Here is a 21995-nt window from a genome sequence, read left to right as displayed (position 1 = left end):
TTTTCTGAGGATCTGTTTCTGAAATGAAGACAATGCAATCATTCATTTTGCATAGCCTCAGTATCACAAAGTTATCATCTATTAAGGTGTGGAATCTTAAATTTGAGGGGAAAATGGTGGAGTACATTTGGATCATGGAATCTTCCTGCTCTCGAACATGGATGGAGCTGGAGGCCATTGTATTAGTCCTTTCTCATGCTGATATGAAGAAGTGCCCAAGACAGGGTAATCTATAAGAAAAGAAGCTTAATTGACTCACAGTTCCTCAGGACTGGGGAGGCCTCAGGAAACTTACAATCATAGTGGAAGGGGAAGCAAACATGTCCTTCTTCACATGGTGGCAGGAGGGAGAAGAGCAGAGTGAAGCTGGGGAAAGACCCTTATAAAACCATCAGATCTCATAAAAGAACCCACTGACTGTCACGAGAACGGCATGGGGAAACCTCCGCTATGATCTAATTGTCTACTACAAGGTCCCTCCCCTAACATGTGGGGATTACAGTCTGGATTACAATTCAAGATGAGATTTGGGTGGGAACACAGAGCCAAACCATATCAGTCATTATCCTTAGCAAACTAACACAGGAATAGAAAACCAAATGCTGCATGTTCTCACTTGTAAGTGGGAACTAAATGATGAGAACACATGAACACATAGAGGGGAACAACATATACTGGGGCCTACCAGAGAGTAGAGGGTGAAAGGAGGGAGAGAATCAGGAAAAAATAAACAATGGGTACTAGGCTTAATACCCAGGTGATGAAATAATCTGTATAACAAATCCCTATGATACAAGTTTACCTATATAATTAACCTGCACATGTACCCCTAAACTTAAAAATAAAACAAAAAAGAATCTCTTTGATCCAACATATAATAAAAGGAACAAGAAGTAGTGGGAAAAAATCAGGAAAACACCAGCAACCATCAAACAAAGAAAATGATAAAACTTCAAGCCATAATCTTGAAAAAAGTCAGAGCTTAGGAAGAGTGGGACAATGATTCTGATGTACCACAATGCTGCTTTTAACTGTACCCTGAATCCCAGAATGAATAGAAAGTAGTAAAGAAAATACTTAGAATGTTCCCTGAATATCCCACAGTTTGGAGAAAAGCAAGCCAAGGGGTATATAGGCATCTTGGGTTAAGTTAGGAACATAATTTCAAGATCAGAAGCTCTCTACCTCTTGCTAGAGGCAGGAACATTGCCTCTATAAGGACATTTAACAGAATTTCATGAAAAGGAACAGAGTCCCTGGTTCTCTGAGACACAGCCCGTCAGAGCACCTCTTCCCACTAAAGACCCAATATAGACAACAGGTGGAACACATTAAACTGCTGCTAGGAGGAAAAAAGGGTCTCAGGTAAAGTAGGAAGCTGGTCAAGAAGAATTTATTCAATATCTATTAGTACAAAGAGGTCTACATGGAGATCCACATATTACACAAGAACAAAATAAATAACAGCATGAAGGGAACTCTGTTTTTAATAATGGCAAACTTGCCCTCTCAGACTAAAGCTTCAGCTGAAAACAACTTCATTGTGCTGTAAAAAAAAAAAAAAAAAATAGTAAATACACCTTAAAAACATTGAGGAGTTGATGTGAGATAAAGGAGTTGGTCAAACTGAAGGGCCTGCTAGAACCCTGAAAGAAAAGAATATGGGAAACATTATTTATCCACAATCTGTCGCCAATAAGGGCGTTTGCCAAATCAGCACATTTGGATGTTGGTTTTGACAGCCTTGCTGTGTGTTTGTGAGGCAGGGGGCAGGGGCAGATATTAATGCTCAGAGCCCATCCAGGGTAAAGCATCTGTAAGAAACCTTCACATTAAGCCAGGATGCCAAAAGATTATACATTAAGGTTGAGGATAATAACTTTAAAAAGGGAATGCAGTATACAAAAGAGATGAAACACCCATCTGGAAGAAAATGCAACCCCAGGGAAAACAACTATCTTTTTCAGTACTATGCTGTAGAATAGTTAAATATGGCACACATTTACCAAAATAGAAACGAAGTGGTAAGCTATTAAAGTAACATAGTGATTTTTTAAAAAAAGACTATGGAGCTTAGGAAACAAATTTGGGACTAAAACATCATTATAGAACTAATAAATTAGTGCAGACAGTACGGAGTAGACGTGACTGAAAACAGAAAAACGGGTATAGGGCAAAGGCTTGAGAAAGTCTTTAGTGAATGAAAAGGAAAAGAAAAAATAAGGAAGGTAATAGTAAAAGAAAATAATAGATGTTTCTGGAGTAGAGACTGCAACAGACAGAAAAAAAATCATATATAGGAGAAAAATGAATGTGCCTTAAAAGGGGAAGGTATATATATATGTATATATGTGTGTGTGTGTGTGTATATCTTCCTCTTTTAAGGCACATTCATTTTTTTCCCTATACATGATTTTTTTTTCTGTCTGTTGTATTCTCTACTCACAGTATATTCTATGAGAAACTGATATGAATTGTTTGATCCTGAGTACATCTTAAAGAACAAATTTAAAAATTCTGTATTTATTCAGAAAGAAAACTCAAGTACTCTAGAAACAGGAAATTTAGATAAGCCTCAGTCTTTTCCATAACATCCAAAACACAAGAAAGCCGTATTTACAAGGTTCTAAAGAACAAGGAAGTACGTTTCATAAAATATAATGTCTAGTCAAGTTGATGTTTAAATATAATCGCAACAGTGAAACATTCTCAGAGTATGACACCCATGAGCCCATGTATTAATCAAACAAAATATAACAACTGTGTAGTTAAAGGACAGTATTCACTACTGTGAGACAATGGACAAAGGTCTAACAAATTTGAGGGAAAGAAAGTGTGATTCCTCAAATTTTATACCCAGCTAATGCATCCTTTCATTTATTCATTTATTCTTGTGTGTTTACTTTTATTTTATTTTCTATGCCTTCACAGTGTACCTTGAGTATAAAGGTAATAGACATTCTTAGACATGCAAGAAATTAGAATAGAGCATCTAACGATCTTCTAAAAGTCTTCTTAAAAACAAGCTGGGCACAATGGTTTGCAGCTGGAGTCCCAGCTACTCAGAAGGCTCAGGCAGAATGATTGCTTGAGGCCAGAAGTTAGAGATCAGCCTGGGCAACACAGCAAGATCCCCTCTCAAATAACAACAACAACAACAACAATATAAAGTCTTCTTAAAAATAAAATTCATCCAACTAAAGGTAAATAAAAAACACAACAATGAAGAACATGGATCTAAAAAACTTGAGCACTTAGTAATTAATATAGAAGTATAAAATATGACAAAATGAATGTGGCTTGAGAAGATGACAAATATTACAAATCTTGATGAAGTAAAATAATAATAAAAGGAGGCAAGGGAAGGAAATTGAGTAGCTGTGCGCTAATTTTCTCATCTTTTAAGCAAGGAGTCAGTCAATATTGTCTAATACTGAAGCATGAAGTTAAAGTAATTGATCTAGAAAAAGGTTTTTTCCATTTTTTCTCTTAATCATAGAATGTTCAGAACTATATTCTGGCAAAAAAATGTTTTCTTCTGAGGTTCAGAAATTCTTCAGTTTCACCTCTATATTTATTTTTTGTTAAATTCTAACCTAACAACGTCTAACCATTAAAGCAATACTTCTGATCTTTGCCATGCATAACCCTATTTTAAAATATTTAAATAAAATTGTACATATTCAATGTGTATAGTGTGATTATTTGATGTACATATAGATTGTTTACTGATTACCAAAGCCAAATTAATTAACACATCTATCACCACCTATCGTTACTATTACTGTGTGTATTTGTTGGGGGTGAAGGTACCTTAAATCCACTCTTACCAAACATCAAGTAAACAACACAGTATTGTTAATTACAGTCATCACAATCCCTTTTTTAAAACCTGTTGTTCTTAACCTCTTTGAATCTTTTATTCTCTGTATCTGTCTCACTGTTCTTTCTTCTTTCATATATTCATGGTAAACAAATGCTTAGAAAGACATTCACCAGATTTGAAAGACTTTTTTAGGTGGTACAAGTTTTGATGAAATTTTGCTTTATTTGTATTCTACCACTTTTAATTTTATGTAGTAGACCTGTGTCATTTTTATAAAAAAAAATAGTCATTCCATAAAGAAAAAATATAGGCTTTTAACATCTTGTTGTGAATGTGTTTGTGGTTTTCATCTTCATGTTTTTCATAATTTTGCCTGTGGTATCAAATGAAAGTAGCAATCACTTGACTTTACTACATTTTTTAAAACTCCGCTATTTTCTTTAGAAGATCTAGCCTCTTAGGAAACTGATGCTTCTTTTCTCTTGATGCTGCCAGATCCCTAACTCAGACTCTTTGATATTTTAATCCTCAAGGTTTCCTGAACGTGTTGAAGGAAAACTCACCAATGCTTGCATGCATTTGCAGATTAACAGCTTCTGCCATTAGCAAATTGGAAATTCCTTCCCCCATCTCTCTTACAGGTGGAGTCTTTTTCTCCTAATAGTACTATGATTCCCATTTCTGCATTTTCTTATTAATGCAGTATATAGAGCATTTTTATTTTTCTTGGCTGCTTTAGCCTTCTGTTGAGTTTCAAGCATATTAAATGGAATGGCTTATCTGAGTGAACAAAGCAAAGCAAAAACTCTACCTTCAACTAATGGGAAGATGGATCCTTAATACAGAAGCGAGACACCGGTAGGCAAACAGTACATTCTGTTCCACTAAGTCATAAGGCTCTCATGAGGCCACAGAATACATGTCCAGAGTAATGATGCTGCCTCAGTGGGTAAGATGAGGCCAGTCAAGGGCCTGCAGCTTCTGATTTGAAAACGACAGGCACCTGATCTGAACTGGGGTGTTTCCGAAATGTGACCCAAGCTTTCAGCTTACACTAGGGGATATACTAGACTTGGTAAGTGGAAGGACACAGGCCAGATCCATCAAAAAAAGCTTTACAATGGAGGGCAACTAAGAGTCGAGAACCGCTATGATGCAATTCCTTTAGACTACTTGTTACTTGAATTGAGGTGACTGTTAGTGGCACCAAGTAATGAAAATTTTTTCTCCCTAGTATTTCGTAAAATCTGCGGCTTCTCCTATAGCCAGTACCTGAAGGCATCTAATCAATACATTAAATATCCTGTTAACATTGACAAGCATCCTTATTTCTAATTACCAAACGAATATATGAAGGCATTCTTGTTCAAGAAAGCCTTGGTATTTTTCCTACTACTGAACAATTAACATGTTGATGGAGTGAGCCACCTGCACTCTGGGTGTTTTAAGCATTTTTCTAAATTATTATTTTGGTTATTACTATTCTGAGATTTTTGACTCTTTTAGTATTTGTATTAACTGGGAAATGATCCCAGATGGGAGATCCATAAGCTTTTGGGCATAAAAGGATGTTTTAAAAAAAGGAATTAAATACAGGAAGAAATGACTATAACAATAACACACACGTGTGCATATTTTGAACATATTTTAGGGGAGAAGTGTTCCATGCGATAAACACAACACCTTCATTTTGAGCCCAACTTTCTGCCTGAAAAATATCGAAGATTTCACTTAAGTTGCCATGGACAAACAGACTTATAGACAATTCAGAATCATTTGGAGAGATGAGGGCTACATACTGTATTTAACTTTCAAAACACAGTAAGTAGACTGAGCTCAGCAGTACACAAAGAGCTGAGAGTTTCTGAGATAAACACATGGGAATCAGTGGGAGAGGTAGAAAAAGGAGACTAAAGATTACAAAATTCAGTCACATTTCAAAATTTTCTGCTACAATAATTCACTTTATGTAGAATTAATGTGTCTGATTGAACGTTTGTGCTGTAATTTACTTATAATTAACATTTTATGGTGAACAGATTTCACCACCTCCTTCATGCTGTGAACTCTAAGCCATAGGTCAAAAATAGAGATGAAACAGATAAGCACAAAATATTCTCACTGAAATATTAATGAGATTTTAATTTACTGCTTTAAAAACACATCTTTCATCAACGTCTGTATATAAAAATCACCATTTTAATTTTTTAATCACATTAAAAATATAATGAACTCTTCTAGCTGGCAGAAAGACACTAAAAAATCTGAGGCAGGCAAGTAGTCCTAGGTAGTTAAATGATTTTCCATCTTGTTCAGGAGCCAAAAATATTGTCTCATCATGAAGAGGTAATGGTTTAGTTCAACTCAGCCAAGAATCTCTTCTCAATTAATCAGTACATTTTGATAGGTAAGAATTTCTTGCAAATGGTGACCCTAGGAAAACCATTCCTACTCCCAAACTAAGCAATTTGTGAAGACCAAAATCTGGGTGGGCCTTCCATTTGTTGGATTTACTTTCCTTAAGGGAGAGGCTCATGCCTGTCTAAAGTTTCAAGGTAGATCAACAGGATTTCAAATAAAGCGAGGAACTGGGAGCAAGAAATTTTCATTTGGTACTGAAGTTATTACAAAGTGCTGCCTTCTAACCAATTATTACCATTTCTATTAACGCACCAGATGTTAAGTCATTAAGTCTCTTATTACTCCTTCTTTAAGACGTGGCCTAAATCTCTTTCTCAAAGAGATTACCTTTGGTCCACTTTGCTGCAAACATCAGATCATATGCAGTCCTTCTCTCATGGTTAGGCTGAACATGACGTATCTGTCTGTCTACTCACCTACCTACCCACCCACCCAGCCACCCATCCATCCATTCACTTAATGTGTGTCTTTCATGCTAAATTATAAACTCTAAGAGGACAGTCCCACATCTGAGTTACTTATCACTGTAATTAGCCATTTGTAATAGGTACAATAAATATGTGTTGACTGATTGAATTATCGGGTTGTCGGTTGGCCCTCTGGGCATGAAATCCAATGTGACTGGTTGTTTCCCAAAAAGTTGTCACTAGTTGATTCCCCATTGAGAGGTAGAGTCTACTGTTCCATCCCCCCTGAATCTGCAATGGCCTGTGACTGCTTTGTGTAATTGGATGTGGAAGAGGTGACTGTGCCAGATTGGGCCCTGCTTTTAAGAGAACCAGCAGGTTCCTCTTCCCTCAACCTGGAACATTTGCTCCGGAGAATGTTAACTGCCTTGTGAGAAGTCTCACTACCCTGAGACTTCCATGCTGGAAGGACACTCAAGCTGGTCACCCAAAGAGACTGTGTCAGAAAACAGAGTAACACCAGCCACCTTCAGCTGTTTTAACCGTCCTGGCCCAGGAGCCAGACATGCAAGTGAAGGAACCATCTCAAACATTTCAGACAGTCCAGCCCCACAGATTCCATATGGAAAGGCGAGTGTATTAGGCTGTTTTTATGCTGCTGATAAAGACACACCTGACACTGTGCAATTTATAAAGGAAAAGACGTTATAAAGAAAAACAAAGCTGTTTACACATATCTCAATTTCTTAAAGGACTCACAGTTCCACATGGCTAGGGAGGCTTCACCATCATGGTGGAAGGTGAAAGGCATATCTTACATGGCAGCAGACGAGAGAGAATTTGTGCAGGGAAACACCTCTTTATAAAACCATCAGGTCTTGTGAGACTTATTCACTATCACCAGAACAGCACAGGAAAGACCCACCCTTATGATCCAATTACCTCCCGCCAGGCCCTTCCTACAACATGTGGGAACTGTGGGAGCTATAATTCAAGATGAGATTTGGTTGATGAAACAGCCAAACCGTATCAGTGAGGCTCTGCAGTGAGCTGCCCATCTTGCTGTCACCCTGAGGCATCCCAGCTCAGCCCTAGACATCAGGGAGCAGAGGTAGGGCATTCCCACTGCACCCTACCCAAATTCTTGATTCTTTATTATGCTCAGAATCCATGAGCATAATACAATCACAGCTGTTTCACACCATTGTGTTCGGGGATGGTGTGCATGGCAACAATAGATAAGAGAAGCATTCTAAGAGTCTACAGTATACACCATGTCTTTGTCTCAAACTTGGGTACCCATGACTTTTTATTCTAGAGAGAAAATCCAGACAGAACCATGTTCCACCTGAATCTCTTTTACAGATGATACAAAGATGGTAGGTTCTTTGAAGTAGACGCGACCGACTTAGTGATGCTGATCCCAAAGGAAGAAATATCTCAAGAGGAGTTTATTCCTGTTCTTTGAATTCCCTAATACAGTAATGGGACCATTCGAGCTAGTCAGTTCAGCAATTTCCTCAGAAATTTGACTTACGCTAGCAAAAATGAGACTCTGTCTCCTCACTCTCACAGCCAAATTAAAAAAAAAAAAAGCCGTTTACACACATCTCAATTTCTTTATTTTTCTATTAATTCCCCAGTCCATTCTAAGTTTCCACAATTACTGCTTCCTTTTCCCAGTTAGAAGGGTATCACTCCCCCACCGCCTCCCTCCCACTCCACCCAATAAAGAGTGTGTGTGGCTCAGGGAGCAGAGCGAGACTACAAACACAAAAGAAAAGATGTATCTGCTTTGCATAAGTTACATCCTGTCCTTTCAGTCACAAATCTTCTATAATGTTATGCAAATATTCAAGACTTTTCCATCATTTATGATAACAGTGTTGGGAAAGCTAGAATATTCAAGTATAAGACAGTTAAAAAAAAAAACTACAATAGAAAACTAACTTGGCTTTGATTTATCTTCTCCAAGGTCAGACCAAATGAGAATAAAGACCTTTTTGCCAAGAACATGCTACTTATTTTTCACACGATTTACAAATGGAAGCTTGTCATTACAAATCCCAATGTGACTCTTTTTTGAACCATCATGACGTTGTCGGGTGTCCATCACAGATGGAGTAGCTCATAAAATTAGAATGACCCCTTGATAGAAACGAAGACCTACACAGACCTGGTTTTCACACCAGCCACACCTACTTTTGGAGCAAAGGTGAATGCATTTAGTTTATAAAAATAGCACCTCTTATCCGAGAGGTCCAAAGGCTTCCCAGGAACTTGACATTTGCATTCTTAGAGTTTGGAAAAAGTGGAAAATTGATTGCGAGAATAGAGATCATTCACCCAGTTCCTTAGTGCATCATAGGAACATGCAAACTAAAGAGGGAAAATAAAGACCCAGGGGGGCTAAATAAAACGGAACATACATGATGGTTCTACATTCTTCCCACCCCAGAGGTCCTTTTGTTGCCTGTCTCAACTCAAGAACATTCCATGAAAAGAAAGGTGACGCTGAAGAGAGACCCAGGATGTGTATGTGGAAGCCAGCAAAAGCTCATAATTCAATGAAGTCACTTCATTCCTTTTACTTTCTAACAAGCTCCAACCCATTCAAAGGACTTATTAGAATTTCAAATGAAAAGCTGAATACTATGAGCATTGTAAATCAGCTACAAACAGCTTTTAAAACTGTGTCAGGAGAAATACACTTGTAATTTTCTTCCTTTTTTAAAAATATTGCTTTTTTTTTTTTTTAACTTCAAAGCTTTGTTTGTTAAGAAGCAGTTACCAATTTATTTCTACAGAGGGAATCTGATTTTGGTTGGTGTGAGGGGGCTCAATCTGAGCAATCCTTTCTCCTGGGTTGGTACACGCTCCCAGCATTATACCTACTCATGGCACATGCGCCACTACCCAGGTGCTGGTTGTTCCTTGACAAACCACATTGTGTTATTTATTTTGTTGTTGTTGTTCTTCAGATTTCTTAGGACCCGAAGCAGAAATATCCCTTACCTGGGAAGAACTGTGATTCAGACTCCTCCAGTCCTGGAGACCATATGTGGTCTCTGAAAAGCTCCAAGTAAGAATAGGATGCCAGGGGAGCCCTCCGTCTAACAGGGCCAGCGGGCAGCAGAGTCCTCCTCAGGAGTCAGGAGCCTTTCGCCTCTTTTGTGAGGATGTCCCGCAGTCTGTCATATGTTCATCTCCCTGAGAACTTGACAGGGTCATGAGATAGGGATATTTTCCTTGTTCCTTGTTCTCCAAGTCCCTGGAAAGAAAAGAAATAGATTTCTCAATTTGTAAAAATCTTAAACTGGGATTAATTTTCAAATAGAAGAGATACATTCCTCCCTGCTTTCTCCCTCCCTCCCTTCCTTCTTTATCTTCTTCTGCAGCACAGAAGACCCATGTGGTCACATAGATCACCTTCCATACTACCCAAAGCAAAAAGACAAAGTATCACAGCAGCCATATTCACAGGAAAACATCCACAGCAATTGGGCCTCCTTGGTGAGTATAACAGAACGCTTACCACTAATGACCGTCAAAAGATAGGACACTATGTTCTGATAGGCAAGACCACAGCCAGCTTTGGCAGAAAGAAGGTGCCACTCAGAACCACAAGCTTCTCTCTCTTCTGTTTCAGTTCTAAAGAGTAGCTGCTCCAACGTCAAAATGAAAATTACAACCTCCAAATTAATAGAGTGCCGCTCCAAGGCCTGGAGAATGGGATCCAGACGTACCTTCTATCGGGATGGAAAAGATTTAATCAAGCTGCACTATTTATTGAACACAGACTTACTAAGCATCAACTACTGAAAACCATATGCATGCCCTTTAAAAACTGATAATTCTCTGCTGGCCTCCCCTTTACATCTTGCAATTATATTCCAGGCAAAATACTTGAACAGCCAAGTCAGAGGGTTGCCCCATAACTCCGCTTCAGCGAGGCGTAATAGAAAGGTCTGGGGCTGTTGAAAGGGACAGGCTGGAGATAACATTCAGGTGGAAGGAAATCTACTCATTACTTTCGTTAGAAATGGAGGTGGAACCACCACGTGTAGAGGGTAGCGGAGCCTTGTGCTTCTGTGCAAACTGGAAGAACCACTCTCTTCCCTTTCCTGCACCACCTCCCCCAACCAACCAGCATAACCCTCTTCCTATTTTGGAGGATTGTTACAGAGGAAAGCGACAGTTTTCCTCCAAGAGGTGGCATCTCTCTGGAAACCAGCCTGGTGGACAAAGCGGTAGTGATGCGAGGCCCCCATGAAAGAGAAAATGCTGGCATCAGGAATGGAGACCTTGAGGTCTGGTCTTTCAAGGACTGTTTCGCCCATCGGTGGTAGCCCCAGAGCTCCTGGCTTTGACTGCATCACGTGAGCTGGAAACTTTCCTTCTATGCACATCTGCATTATTAGAAGGGCCTTGAAGAAGCTGCTGAACCTCTCTGAACCACATTCAGACACTTACAAAATGAGAGAGTCAGCCGGGCGCGGTGGCTCACTCCTGTAATCCCAGCACTCTAGGAGGCCGACGTGGGTGGATCACTTGAGGCCAGGAGTTGAAGACCAGCCTGACCAACATGGTGAAACCCTGTCTCTACTAAAAATACAAAAATTAGCCAGGCGTAGTGGTGCACGCCTGTATTCCCAACTCTGCTGGGCAGGCTAAGTCATGAGAATCACTTGAGCCTGGGAGGTGGAGATTGCAGAGAGCAGACATTGCACCACTGCACTCCAGCCTGGGCGACAGAGCAAGACTCTGTCTCAAAAAATAAAATAAAAATGAAAGAGTCATACCTACTTCATGGTGATGACTCAGAGAGGGAATGCATGGAAATTCTCAGCACACAGCGTAGCTCCAAAAAGCTTGGAGTTCCTTTCCATCCCAACTTTCTTCCCGGGAAGATGGAGACACTAGCTAGCTAAATAAGGGGCACTTAAGCTCAGGTGTTTAACAGATTCTCCAGCCCTTTATAGGTGCTGGCTTCACAGGAAGGCGCTTGAACCATTTTGTCCTGCACCATCCCACAATAGACACCTGTTCTCGAAATGACTGTTGGTTTTCATTTCTCTATTTCCTGGTTAGTCAACAGAAACAACTATCTTTATAGAAATTGCTCTCAAACCCCCTTCTCTCTCTTATTATGCCTCTTCTCTTTTTCTTTCTTCCTTTTCTATACACATTTTCAGCCCCACAGTGGTTACCTGCTAAGACACCCAAGTAGAATTCTTTTTTCTTTTCTATTTTTTCTTTTCTTTCTTTCTTTTTTTTTTTTTTTTTTTGACACCGAGTCTTGCTCAATTGCCCAGGCTGGAGGGCAGTAGTGCAATCTCGGCTCACTACAACTTCTACCTCCCGGGTTCAAGCGATTCTCGTGCTTCAGCCTCCTGAGTAACTGGAATTGCAGGCACCTGCCACCATGCCCTGCTAATTTTTGTATTTCAACTCCTGACCTCAGGTGATCCACCCACCTCAGCTTACACCTGATCTTTGAACTTCTCCTTAGACCCCTGCTTTTTGTCCCAATGTGGGTTGGTGCCCTCGGTCACCTCCCCCTACCCCAGGTCACCCCCAACCTTTATCTCATTTTCTTATGTTTTTGTGTGATATTTTTCCTTCTTAGTGAAAACAAAATGATTTCTGATTGCCTGCTCTGTAAACTCTTTTCCCTGTTTTAAATAATTAAGGAATTGATATCATTTTAACATATCAGTAAGTCTTCATATTAGTAACAACTGAAACCTCCCTATGATGACACACAGAATAAACATCCCCGTCTATAGCATTTTGAGCGACTTACCCAAGAAGCTCATTTGCCTAATTACTGGAGTTAATAAAACTCTTCCATCTGCTTTCAGTCACACCTATCTGCCCTGTTGGTGGGTATCGGTAAGATGAGGAAATAGGAAAGAGTAGACACGTATGTGAGACATACTGAATAATTCCTCCAAACAGACCAGAAAAAACACAAAAAGTTAATTTTCAATAATGGAAAAGTTCATAGAGTCACTGGATGTGGTGAGTTCCCTTTTATAAAAACTAATCTTTTTAATTGTTGATTCACATGAAGACATAATACAGAGGTAAATGTATATGTATCATTTGTTGTTTCCTCTGTATTAGTCCATTTTCATACTGCGATAAAGAACGGCCTGAGACTAGGTAATTTATAAAGGAAAGAGGTTGTTTTTTGTTTTGTTTTGTTTTTCTGAGATGAAGTCTCACTATGTCGCCCAGGCTGGAGTGCAGTAGCATGATCTTGGCTGACTGCAACCTCCACCTCCTGGGTTCAAGCAACTCTCCTGCCTCAGCCTCCTAAGTAGCTGGGATTACAGGCACATGCCAACATACCAGCTAATTTTTGTAATTTTTTTTTAGTAGAGATGGGGTTTCACCATGTTGACCAGACTGGTCTTGAACTCCTGGTCTCAAGTGATCTGCCTGCCTTGGCCTTGCAAAGTGCTGGGATTACAGGTGTGAGCCACCACACCTGGCCAGGAAAGTGGTTTCATTGGCTTACAGTTCAGCATGGCTGGGTAGGCCTGAGGAAACTTACAATCATGGCAGGAGATAAAGGGGAAGCAAGGCACCTTCTTCACCAGGTGGCAGGAAGGAGAGGTGCTGAGTGAAGGGGAAAGAGCCCCTCACAAAACCATCAGAGCTCCTGAGAACTCACTCACTATCACAAGAACAGCATGGGGGAAACCACCGCCGTGATTCAGTTACCTCCACCTGGTCTCTGGACACATGGTGATCGTGGGGATTACAATTCAAGATGAGATTTGGGTGGGGACACAAAGCCTAACCATATCACCTCCAATGATAACATTTCCAAAACCACAGTACAATATGACAATCGGGATAGTGACCTTGATACTGTCAAGATACAGAATGGTTCCATCACCACAAGGAGCTCTCCTTTGGGCCACACCCCCTTCCCTCCCGTTCCCACTCTCTCCTTAACCCTTGGCAACTACTCCTCTGTTCTCCATATCTATAATTTTGTCAGTTCAAGAATGTTATGTAAATAGAATCCTACAGTCTGTAAACTTTTGAGATTGGCTTTTTTCACTCAGCATAATTCTTACATGATTCATCTAAGTGGTTGCCTATATCAATTGTTTGTTCTTTTTATTGCTGAGTAGTATTCCATGTTATAGATATACTACAGTTCGCTTAATCATCTACCCACTGGAGGACAACTGGATTGTTTCTAGTTTGGGGCTATTACAAATAAAGTTGTTATAAATAGTCATGTGTAATGTTTGTGTGAACACAAGTTTCCATAAGTGATCTTTGTGGTATAAATATCCAGGAGTGCAATTGTAGGGTGGTATAATTGCTTGTTGTTGTTGTTGTTTTCAAGAAACCCCCAAATTATTTTCTGGAGTAGCTGTATCATTGTACATTCCCACTAGCAATGTATAAGTCACTTGATTTTTCTGCATCTGATATAGTTTGGATGTGTGTCCTTGACCAAATCTCATGTTGAAGTGTAATTCCCAATGTTGGAGGTGGGGCCTGGGTTGCAGCTAATTGGATCATGAGGGCAGTTTCTCACAAATGCTTTAGCACCATCCACTTTGTGCTGTCCTCACAACAGTGAGTTCTTGTGAGATCTGGCAATTTAAAAGTGGGTGGTACCTCTCTGCCTCTTTCTCGCTCCCGTTCTGGCTACGTGATACACCTTCTCTCCCTTCGCCTTCCAACATTATTGTAAGTTTCCTGAGGCCTCTCTAGAAGCCCAGCAGATGCCAGCATCATGCTTCCTGTACAGCCTGCAGAACTGTGAGCCAGTTAAATCTCTTCTCTTTATAAATTACCCAGTCTCAGGTATTTCTTTACAGCAACGCAAGAACAAACTAATACAGCATCCTTGCCAGAATTTGGCAGTCACTATTTTTAAATTATTTATTATAATAGGTTTGTAATGATATTTCATCACCCTTTTAATTTGTATTTCCCAAATAGCTAATGATGTTGAACATTTTTCCATGTGCTCATTTGCCATTCATATACCATCTTTGCTGAAATGTCTCATGACATTTGCCCATTTTCTAATTGGATTGTTTATGTTCTTACTGTTGAGTTTTAAGAGTTCTTTATATAGTCTAAATACTAGTCCTTTGTTGGATATGTGGTTTCCAGATATCTTCTCCCAGTCTGTTGCTTATCTTTTTGTTTTCCTATTAAGGCCTTTCATAGAGTAAAAGGTTTTAAATATTTTGGAGTCTAAGTTATCAGTTTTGCTTTTATGGATCATGCTTTCAGTGTCAAGCCTAAGAAATCTTTTGTAGTCCTAGATGCTGAAGATTTTCTCTTCTTTTTTTCTAAAAGTTTTATAGTTTTATGTTTTGCATTGAATTCTGTGATCCACTTTGGGTTCATTTTCATATATGGTGTAAACCAAGATTGAGGTTCACTTTTGTTTACCCATGAAAGTTCACGTATACAAGCAGCAGTCACTGAAAGGCTATCTTTTCTCCACTGAACTGCTTTTATACCTTTGTCAAAAATCATGTGTAAGTATTTGCATGGGTCTATTTCTGGGTTCTCTATTCCTCTTCATTATCCATGTAACAATACCACACAGCATTGGTTTCTATACCTATTTAATTAGTCTTTAAACTGGCTAGATAATTCCTCTCACTTTATTCTTCTTTTTCAAAACTGCTTTAGCTATTCTAGTTCCTTTGTCCTTCCATAAGTATTTTTGAATAATTTTCCTATATTAAAAAACTTGCTGGAATTTGGATAGGAATTAGACTAAGCCTATATATCAATTTTGAGGAAAACTGACATCTTTCCTATGTTAAGTCTTCCAAATCATCAACATTGAATGTCTCTCCATTTATTCAGGTCTTCCTTGATTTCTTTCATCAGCACTTTACAGTTCTCAATATACAAGTCCTGTACATGTTTTGATAGATTTACACCTGCATATTTTTTAGGTATGATACATGATGTATTTTTAATTTTGGTTTCCATGTGCTCATTGTTAGTATACAGAAATACAATTGCTTTTGTGTAAGTTTATCTTATGCCCTGTGACTTTGTTGAAGTAACTTATTCATTCTAAAAGCTTTGTCATTATTATTTTTTGTAGATTCCTTGGGATTACAAACATTTTTATTCTAATCCTAAATTTCCTTATGCCTTGAGATTTTCTATGCTGACAATCATGTCTTTTGCAAATAAAAATACTTCTTTTTCTTCCTTTCTCATTTATGTACCTTTGATTTCCTTTTATGACCTTAACACATTGACTAGAACTTCCAGTACTACATGGAATGACAGTGTTAAGAGTGGACATTTTTGCCTTGTTCCTGGTGATAGGGGAAAAGGGTTCAGTCTTTTACCATTAAGTATAACACTAGCTGTAGGTTTTTGTAGATGCTCTTTATAAAGTTGATGAAGTTACTATTTCTTTGTTTCTAAGAGTTTTTATCATGAATAAGTATTCAATTTTGTCAAATACTTTTCTGCATCAATTGATATAATCATGTGATTATACATTCCTCTTCTTTAGCCTGTTAATGTGGTGGATTTTATTGATTGATTTTCCAATATCTAACCAGTCTTACATCCCTATAATAAATGCCACTGGGTCATGGTGTATCATTCTCATTATATAATGTTGAATTCTATTTGCAAATACTTTGTTAAAGATTTTTGCCTCTATGTTCATGGGAGATACTGGTCTGTAGTTTTCTTTTGTACTATTTTAGTCTGGGTTTGGTATCAGTATAGTGTTATCGTCATAAAATGAATTGGAAAGTGCTTCTTTTCTGGATGATATTGAAATTGTGTAGAATTGGTGTTAATGTTTCTTTAGATGTTTGTTAGAATTCTCCAGTGACTTTTCTGATACTCCAACTCCCCTTCCAGATCTTACTGCCCCAACTCCTCCCATAATTATGCAAGGTCTAATGCCTATAATAAATTTCTTAGTCCATAATACTCATAGTTTCTGCTTCCCTGATTGAACCCTGGTACCTTAAATCATTTGCTATTACAGTGGAATAATAGTTAACATTTACTGAGTGCTTAAACCATGCCAAGCACTTTACAATTGTTATTTCATGTAAGTAATCCCATAAAGAAGGTGATATTGTCCCCTCAACTTTACAGAAAAGAAAACTAAAGTACAGAGAAGTTAAGTAAGCTGTGAACAGTCACACAGTAAGGATCAGAAGCAGGACAGAAATCAAACTCTTAGCCAGGCTGTCTACTAACATTCTTTCTCTTGACCTCTAATTTCTCTCAGAAGACCAGAGCCTATGGTGCTGATATGATAGAAGGCAGAGATTTGAGCCTAGATCCCATTCATCGTTTCTGGTATAACCTGTGCTTTTCATTTTGTTTGCTTCCCTTTATACCCTCCTGCCGTTCCCCTTCTTTTCGTTTTCTCTTCTTTTCTCTGCCCATTGAGGATGTTTCCTCTGGACATTTTCCCCCATCGAACCCCGCCCCCCACCTTCCTATCACCTTTTGTACTATTGGAAAGTGAATCAGACCCACAGGTGTGTGTTATTCCAGATTCACTGGCCCTCATATCATGAAGCACCAGCGTAAGAACAAGGGCAAGCCCTGGCTGGGGAGGTGGCTGTTGGAGGTGCGGTGCGCTAAACAGAAGGGGCGTTCGTTACAGCAAGAGCAAGTGCAGCAGACACACACCTGCTGGAAACCAGAAAAAAATGGTCTGCAGTGACTCTGAGAAATTACCTTTCTTGTTCTGACTCCTTTTCTTGCTCACTTTGGGGTCAGTCTACTTGTTTATTAAAACGTCTACCATGCCTTAAGAAACAGTATTAATGCATAAAATAAACAATACTTTGGATGCAGAAATGAACATTTAAGTGGATGCAAACCAGATCCTTTCCATTTTGAGTGTGTGTGTATTTCTGTATTTTTTTTCTCCTAAGTGCCTTTGCTTAGTAAAAGCCATCAAATATCACTGGGAATTATTACTAATTTTTACACAGTCCTGAAGAGTTAAAGGGGGAAAGAGAAAAAGGGAATGAGTAAGTGGAAGAAAGAGAGAAAGAGAGAGAGAGAGAGAGGTTAAGCTCAAAGGCAGAGAGAGCGAAATGGACCAGATTATACAAAATTAAAAAGCAAATACGAGGAGACAATTTGTGCCGAGTGATTGCAAGCAATTACAGTCCGGCTCTTCTGGAGGGAAGATGGGGGAGGGGGTTATTTCAGCTTAAAAGGAGACTTTTATTCATTCCTGATCAGCTTCTCCAACCATTCTCTCTTTTATTCTTGGATATCAATTTAAGGAAAAAAAAAAAAAGTCAGCTTTCAGATGTTACATGTTCACCCCTGTGAATCCACCCCTGGGTAGACAGTGAGAATTTAAGCTTCCAATCGGTTCTTTCTATAGCCCTGAAAACCAATTTGTTCATAAAGAATAAAATAAGGAGGGGGGAGAGGGGAAAACACAACACGAGCATGTGTTTCTTTTAGAGGAGAGCTTCAATTTTACTATAATTGTCTAAAGACGGAGCTGCTTTGATCTGAAGAATTATTATTGTGCCTGCAATGCCGGCTGCCAATGTCACAGCTGTGCTGGGGCTTGGTCACGCCAAGGGGCTTGGGGTCCAACTTAGTCCCAGACCCGCCTTTGGGTCCTTCTCTCTTTATCTTTCCTTTGTCAAATGGGAAAGTTCATTTTCCTAGTATGTCCACTGGCCATCGAAGGCTACAGTGTGGTTGATGTTGTACGGGTTCCTTGGAAGGCCCAGACACATGGTGGTGACATCACAGGGGCCCACCAAGGCTGGGCGGGAGGGGAGAGCCTCGCCTTCACATGGGCAGGCAGGCTGGATGTGCACGTGCCCTAAGCAGGCTGGCACGATCATTATTTGAGAGGACCCGGCACACTGGCCAGCTGTTCTTGCTCATCTGTGTCTCCTCGGCTCACGCACGAGGTCAGAAATGGTCTCGGTGCTTGAGAGAGACACAGCAAACCCTCCAGCACACTTCCCTGATTTCAAAGCTTGGAGTTCATAGATATTATCCCTCACTCTAGCCCGTGCTGCGCCAAAGCAGAGGACAGCTCAAAACACAGAATTAAACATGTTTCTTTCAGAGGCAGAATGGCTAAAATCTAGATGGAGGGTCTGAGGGCTAAGCCAAGTCATCAGGGTGTGTGTTTTCCTTCTCATGGCTGAGGGATAGACTAGCGGAATCTCTTCTCCTGCATCACTTCCTCGGTGGGCCGGGCAGGAGGGACGTGTCTACCCCTCATCTCACATCCTGCCACTTCGGAAGCTGCCTCACCTGTCTCCTCCTGGTACCTCTGAGGTCTCACTGGAGACTGGAACCCCGATGGGGTCCTCCTTACCTGCTCCTTCTCCAGTTCCCCATCGCCTACAGCGTTGTCCACATCCCCTGGCTCGGCAGTCAAGGCTCTGCAGGTAAGCTGCCCTGCCCAGTCCCGCACCCCAGATGAGGAGCCCCTCTGCTGTTTCAGAACAGCAAATGCTCAGCTCTGGGTCTTTGCTTATGTCTTCCCCCTGCCTGGAATACAACTGCTTCCTTTTCTCCTTTTCCCCTGAGTTCTTCTCTCCTTTCTTGGCTCCGCTTCTAACTCGAAATGCAGATCAGGTGGATAAGAAAATGAATGACTCTGGACTGTGAGACTAAGTTCCAGGGGCAGAGCTATCTAAACAGCCCAGGTTATAGTCTAGGAGGCCGTGACAGTGAGGAGATGACAGGCTGTGAGGGACAGCCCCCACTCCCACCCCACCCCCTCACCTCTAAGCCACGGTTTCTCAAACTGGAAGAATGCGCAGAGCTCTTTACAAAGAAAATGTGGTAAAACACAAGAATGCCCGTGAACCCTTGGGGTCTGAAGATTCCAGTATGTAAAACATTGTCATAGGAAACAAACAAAAACCCGCAACATGAAAACATAAACTTAATTATAACTCTACAAAGCATGAGGCCCACATTCTGCACAGAAATCATTCTTTCCAATCGGATGAAAAAAAAAATGCACCTAGGCCAGGCACGGTGGCTCATGCCTGTAATCCCAGCACTTTGGGAGGCCAAGGCAGTTGGATCCATTGAGCCCAGGAGTTTGGTACCAGCATGGGCAACACGGGAAAACCCCGTCTCTACAAAAAAGTACAAAAATTATCTGGGCATGATGGTACACACCTATGGTCCCAGCCACTTGGGAGACTGAGGTGGGAGGATTGCTTGAGGCCAGGAGATGGGGTTGCAGTAAGCTGTGATTGCACCACTGCACTCCAGCTTGGGTAACAGTGTGAAACCCTGTTTCAAAACCAACAACAGCAACAACAAAACCCCACATCTAGAAGACTTTTATTACCTAGGCAAGCTTGAATTAGTTACTTAATTTCTCTATGCCTCAGTTTTCTTACCTGAAAAAGGGGGAAAAAAAATAGCTGACCTAGAAGGGTGGTTGCGGGGATAAAATGATGTAGTATGCATGTGTGCACAGTACTTAGATGATTCCTGGCACATTCTCCGTTCTCAACCCATGGCAATTCCTGGCACATTCTCCATTCTCAACCCATGGCAGCGTTCATCAAACCCCAATAAGCACCTATGTTGTTGCTGGAAAGCTCGGGACCTAATCCTGAGTAGGGATCTCATTTCTTCTTCAGAGCTAGGAGGTCTCATATTCTGAAAATTTCAGAGTGTGGGAAGGAGGATGTTCAGGAGACTGGGGCTTTGATGAGGGCTGAGTTGCAACCATAGGGAACACTAAGAAAGATGACACAGAGCAAAGCATGAGCTTTGAGCAAAGAGGAGGCAAACTGATTTTTTTAGGGTAACAAAGGTTGAGCGTGACAGACCTGGCATGTCTGGCCAGCTGCCCTAAGGATGGGACAAAGGGAGGAAGGCTACACTGCAGAGCTTTATAGAGGAAGAGCTAGTTGAAGAGAAAGATGGAGTTGTTATAAAGATTCTGGCTACAGGGGAGTGAATGATCTTTGCATCTCAAGAAGTCATAAAATGGGATGAATCAGGAGTCAGGAAAAGAGGGGGAGACCTATGGAGCTCAAGGAAATGTAGAGAACAGCCTTCCCACATCTTGAAGAGGAGAGAGGAAATGGAAGCAAGATAGCTCCAAAAGAACAATGTATCTGTCTTACTTTGGTTGCCACTTCTGTTAACTGCCCAATAACTTCAGGCTTTGGAATAGACAAGACAAGCCCTACCTATGTGGACTCTAGGTCACAATTCTTGGCTCCACAGCTCCTGCTCCCCTTACTTGCAAGGAAATGGGGGTTGAACAGAAACAGAGAAGAAAGTGTAAAAATGAACAAGAGTAGGTAGCAGGGAAGTATTCAAGGGGTAGTGCACTGACAGGCACAATTTACATTGAAATACAATAAAAATAAAAGTTGGATTGATGGATAGGCAGAGGGACAAATAGATGGGCAGATTGTGATAAATCAGGAATATTCCATTGTTACCAACTGAACATAGGTGGTGAGTATATGGGAATTCACTGAAAAGTTTTGTTTTGTTTTAACTTTTCTATATGTATGAAAGTGTTCATACTAGAAAATTGAAAAAAAGGAAACAGATTTAAGATCATCAACCGTTGTCCTCATGGGCCCTGAGACAAGTTATTCTGAAAGAGCAGCTGGCAGAATGGTAAAGGGATAGATATTTGTCTGCTCTTCCCCCTGCCTTTCAGCTCCTTAATGCTGTCTGTCTACCTTTCTGGGGCTGGGCAATCTGCTAAGAACAATGCTTGTAAGGATTTAAACTACGAACCCATCCTGTGGAATGTGTAATTTATCAGAGCTTTCCTAAAGGCTGATGAAAGTCTTTAATGCCCAAAGAAATAGATCTTCAGAAGTGGAATTTTGGCCAGTGGAGAAGAAACTTTAGGTGGTACATCAGTTGGGATTAGATTTGGTTACAAATGTCAGACAGGCCCAAACAACTGACTTAAACAAGATTGAAGCTCATTTCATGCTCACATCAACCAAGTCCACTCAAACATCTCAAGAACTCTGGTCCTTTCCTGCTCATTGACCACACCTCTAAGGACAGTCCTCAGCTTCCTGGCCTGGGATGACTGTCCTCCTTTTCCAGGCTGCAGGATGATGGAAGGAACAAAGAAGAGGGCAACAGCATGCACAAGCCACCCCTCAAGGACGGTTGCTGGAAACTGACATATGGGCTTAGTCACATCTTCATACCCAGCTGCAAGGGAGGCTCGAATATGTAGTCCTTATTCTTTGCAATAACGTGCCTAGGAATAAAAAAAATTAGCTGGGCGTGGTGGCTCACACCTGTAGTCCCAGCACTTTGGGAAGCCAAGACAGGTGGATCACCTG

At 40.4% G+C, this 21995-nt stretch overlaps 1 protein-coding gene across 1 annotated transcript in view; it reads right to left on the bottom strand.

The window, feature by feature from the left end:
- The window catches only part of ZFHX3 (zinc finger homeobox 3), a 1113461-nt gene that overhangs the window by 675793 nt on the left and 415673 nt on the right, over positions 1-21995 (bottom strand). Inside the window, exon 3 of the mRNA XM_077984470.1 lies at positions 9670-9925. The gene's annotated coding sequence lies outside the window, so the exon portion shown is untranslated. The remainder of the gene's footprint in view (positions 1-9669; positions 9926-21995) is intronic.

This window comes from Macaca mulatta, chromosome 20, assembly GCF_049350105.2.
Source record: "Macaca mulatta isolate MMU2019108-1 chromosome 20, T2T-MMU8v2.0, whole genome shotgun sequence".
Lineage (NCBI taxonomy): Eukaryota > Metazoa > Chordata > Mammalia > Primates > Cercopithecidae > Macaca > Macaca mulatta.
The sequence above is the reverse complement of the archived record's forward strand: the minus strand, read 5'-3'. Positions and strand labels throughout refer to the sequence as shown.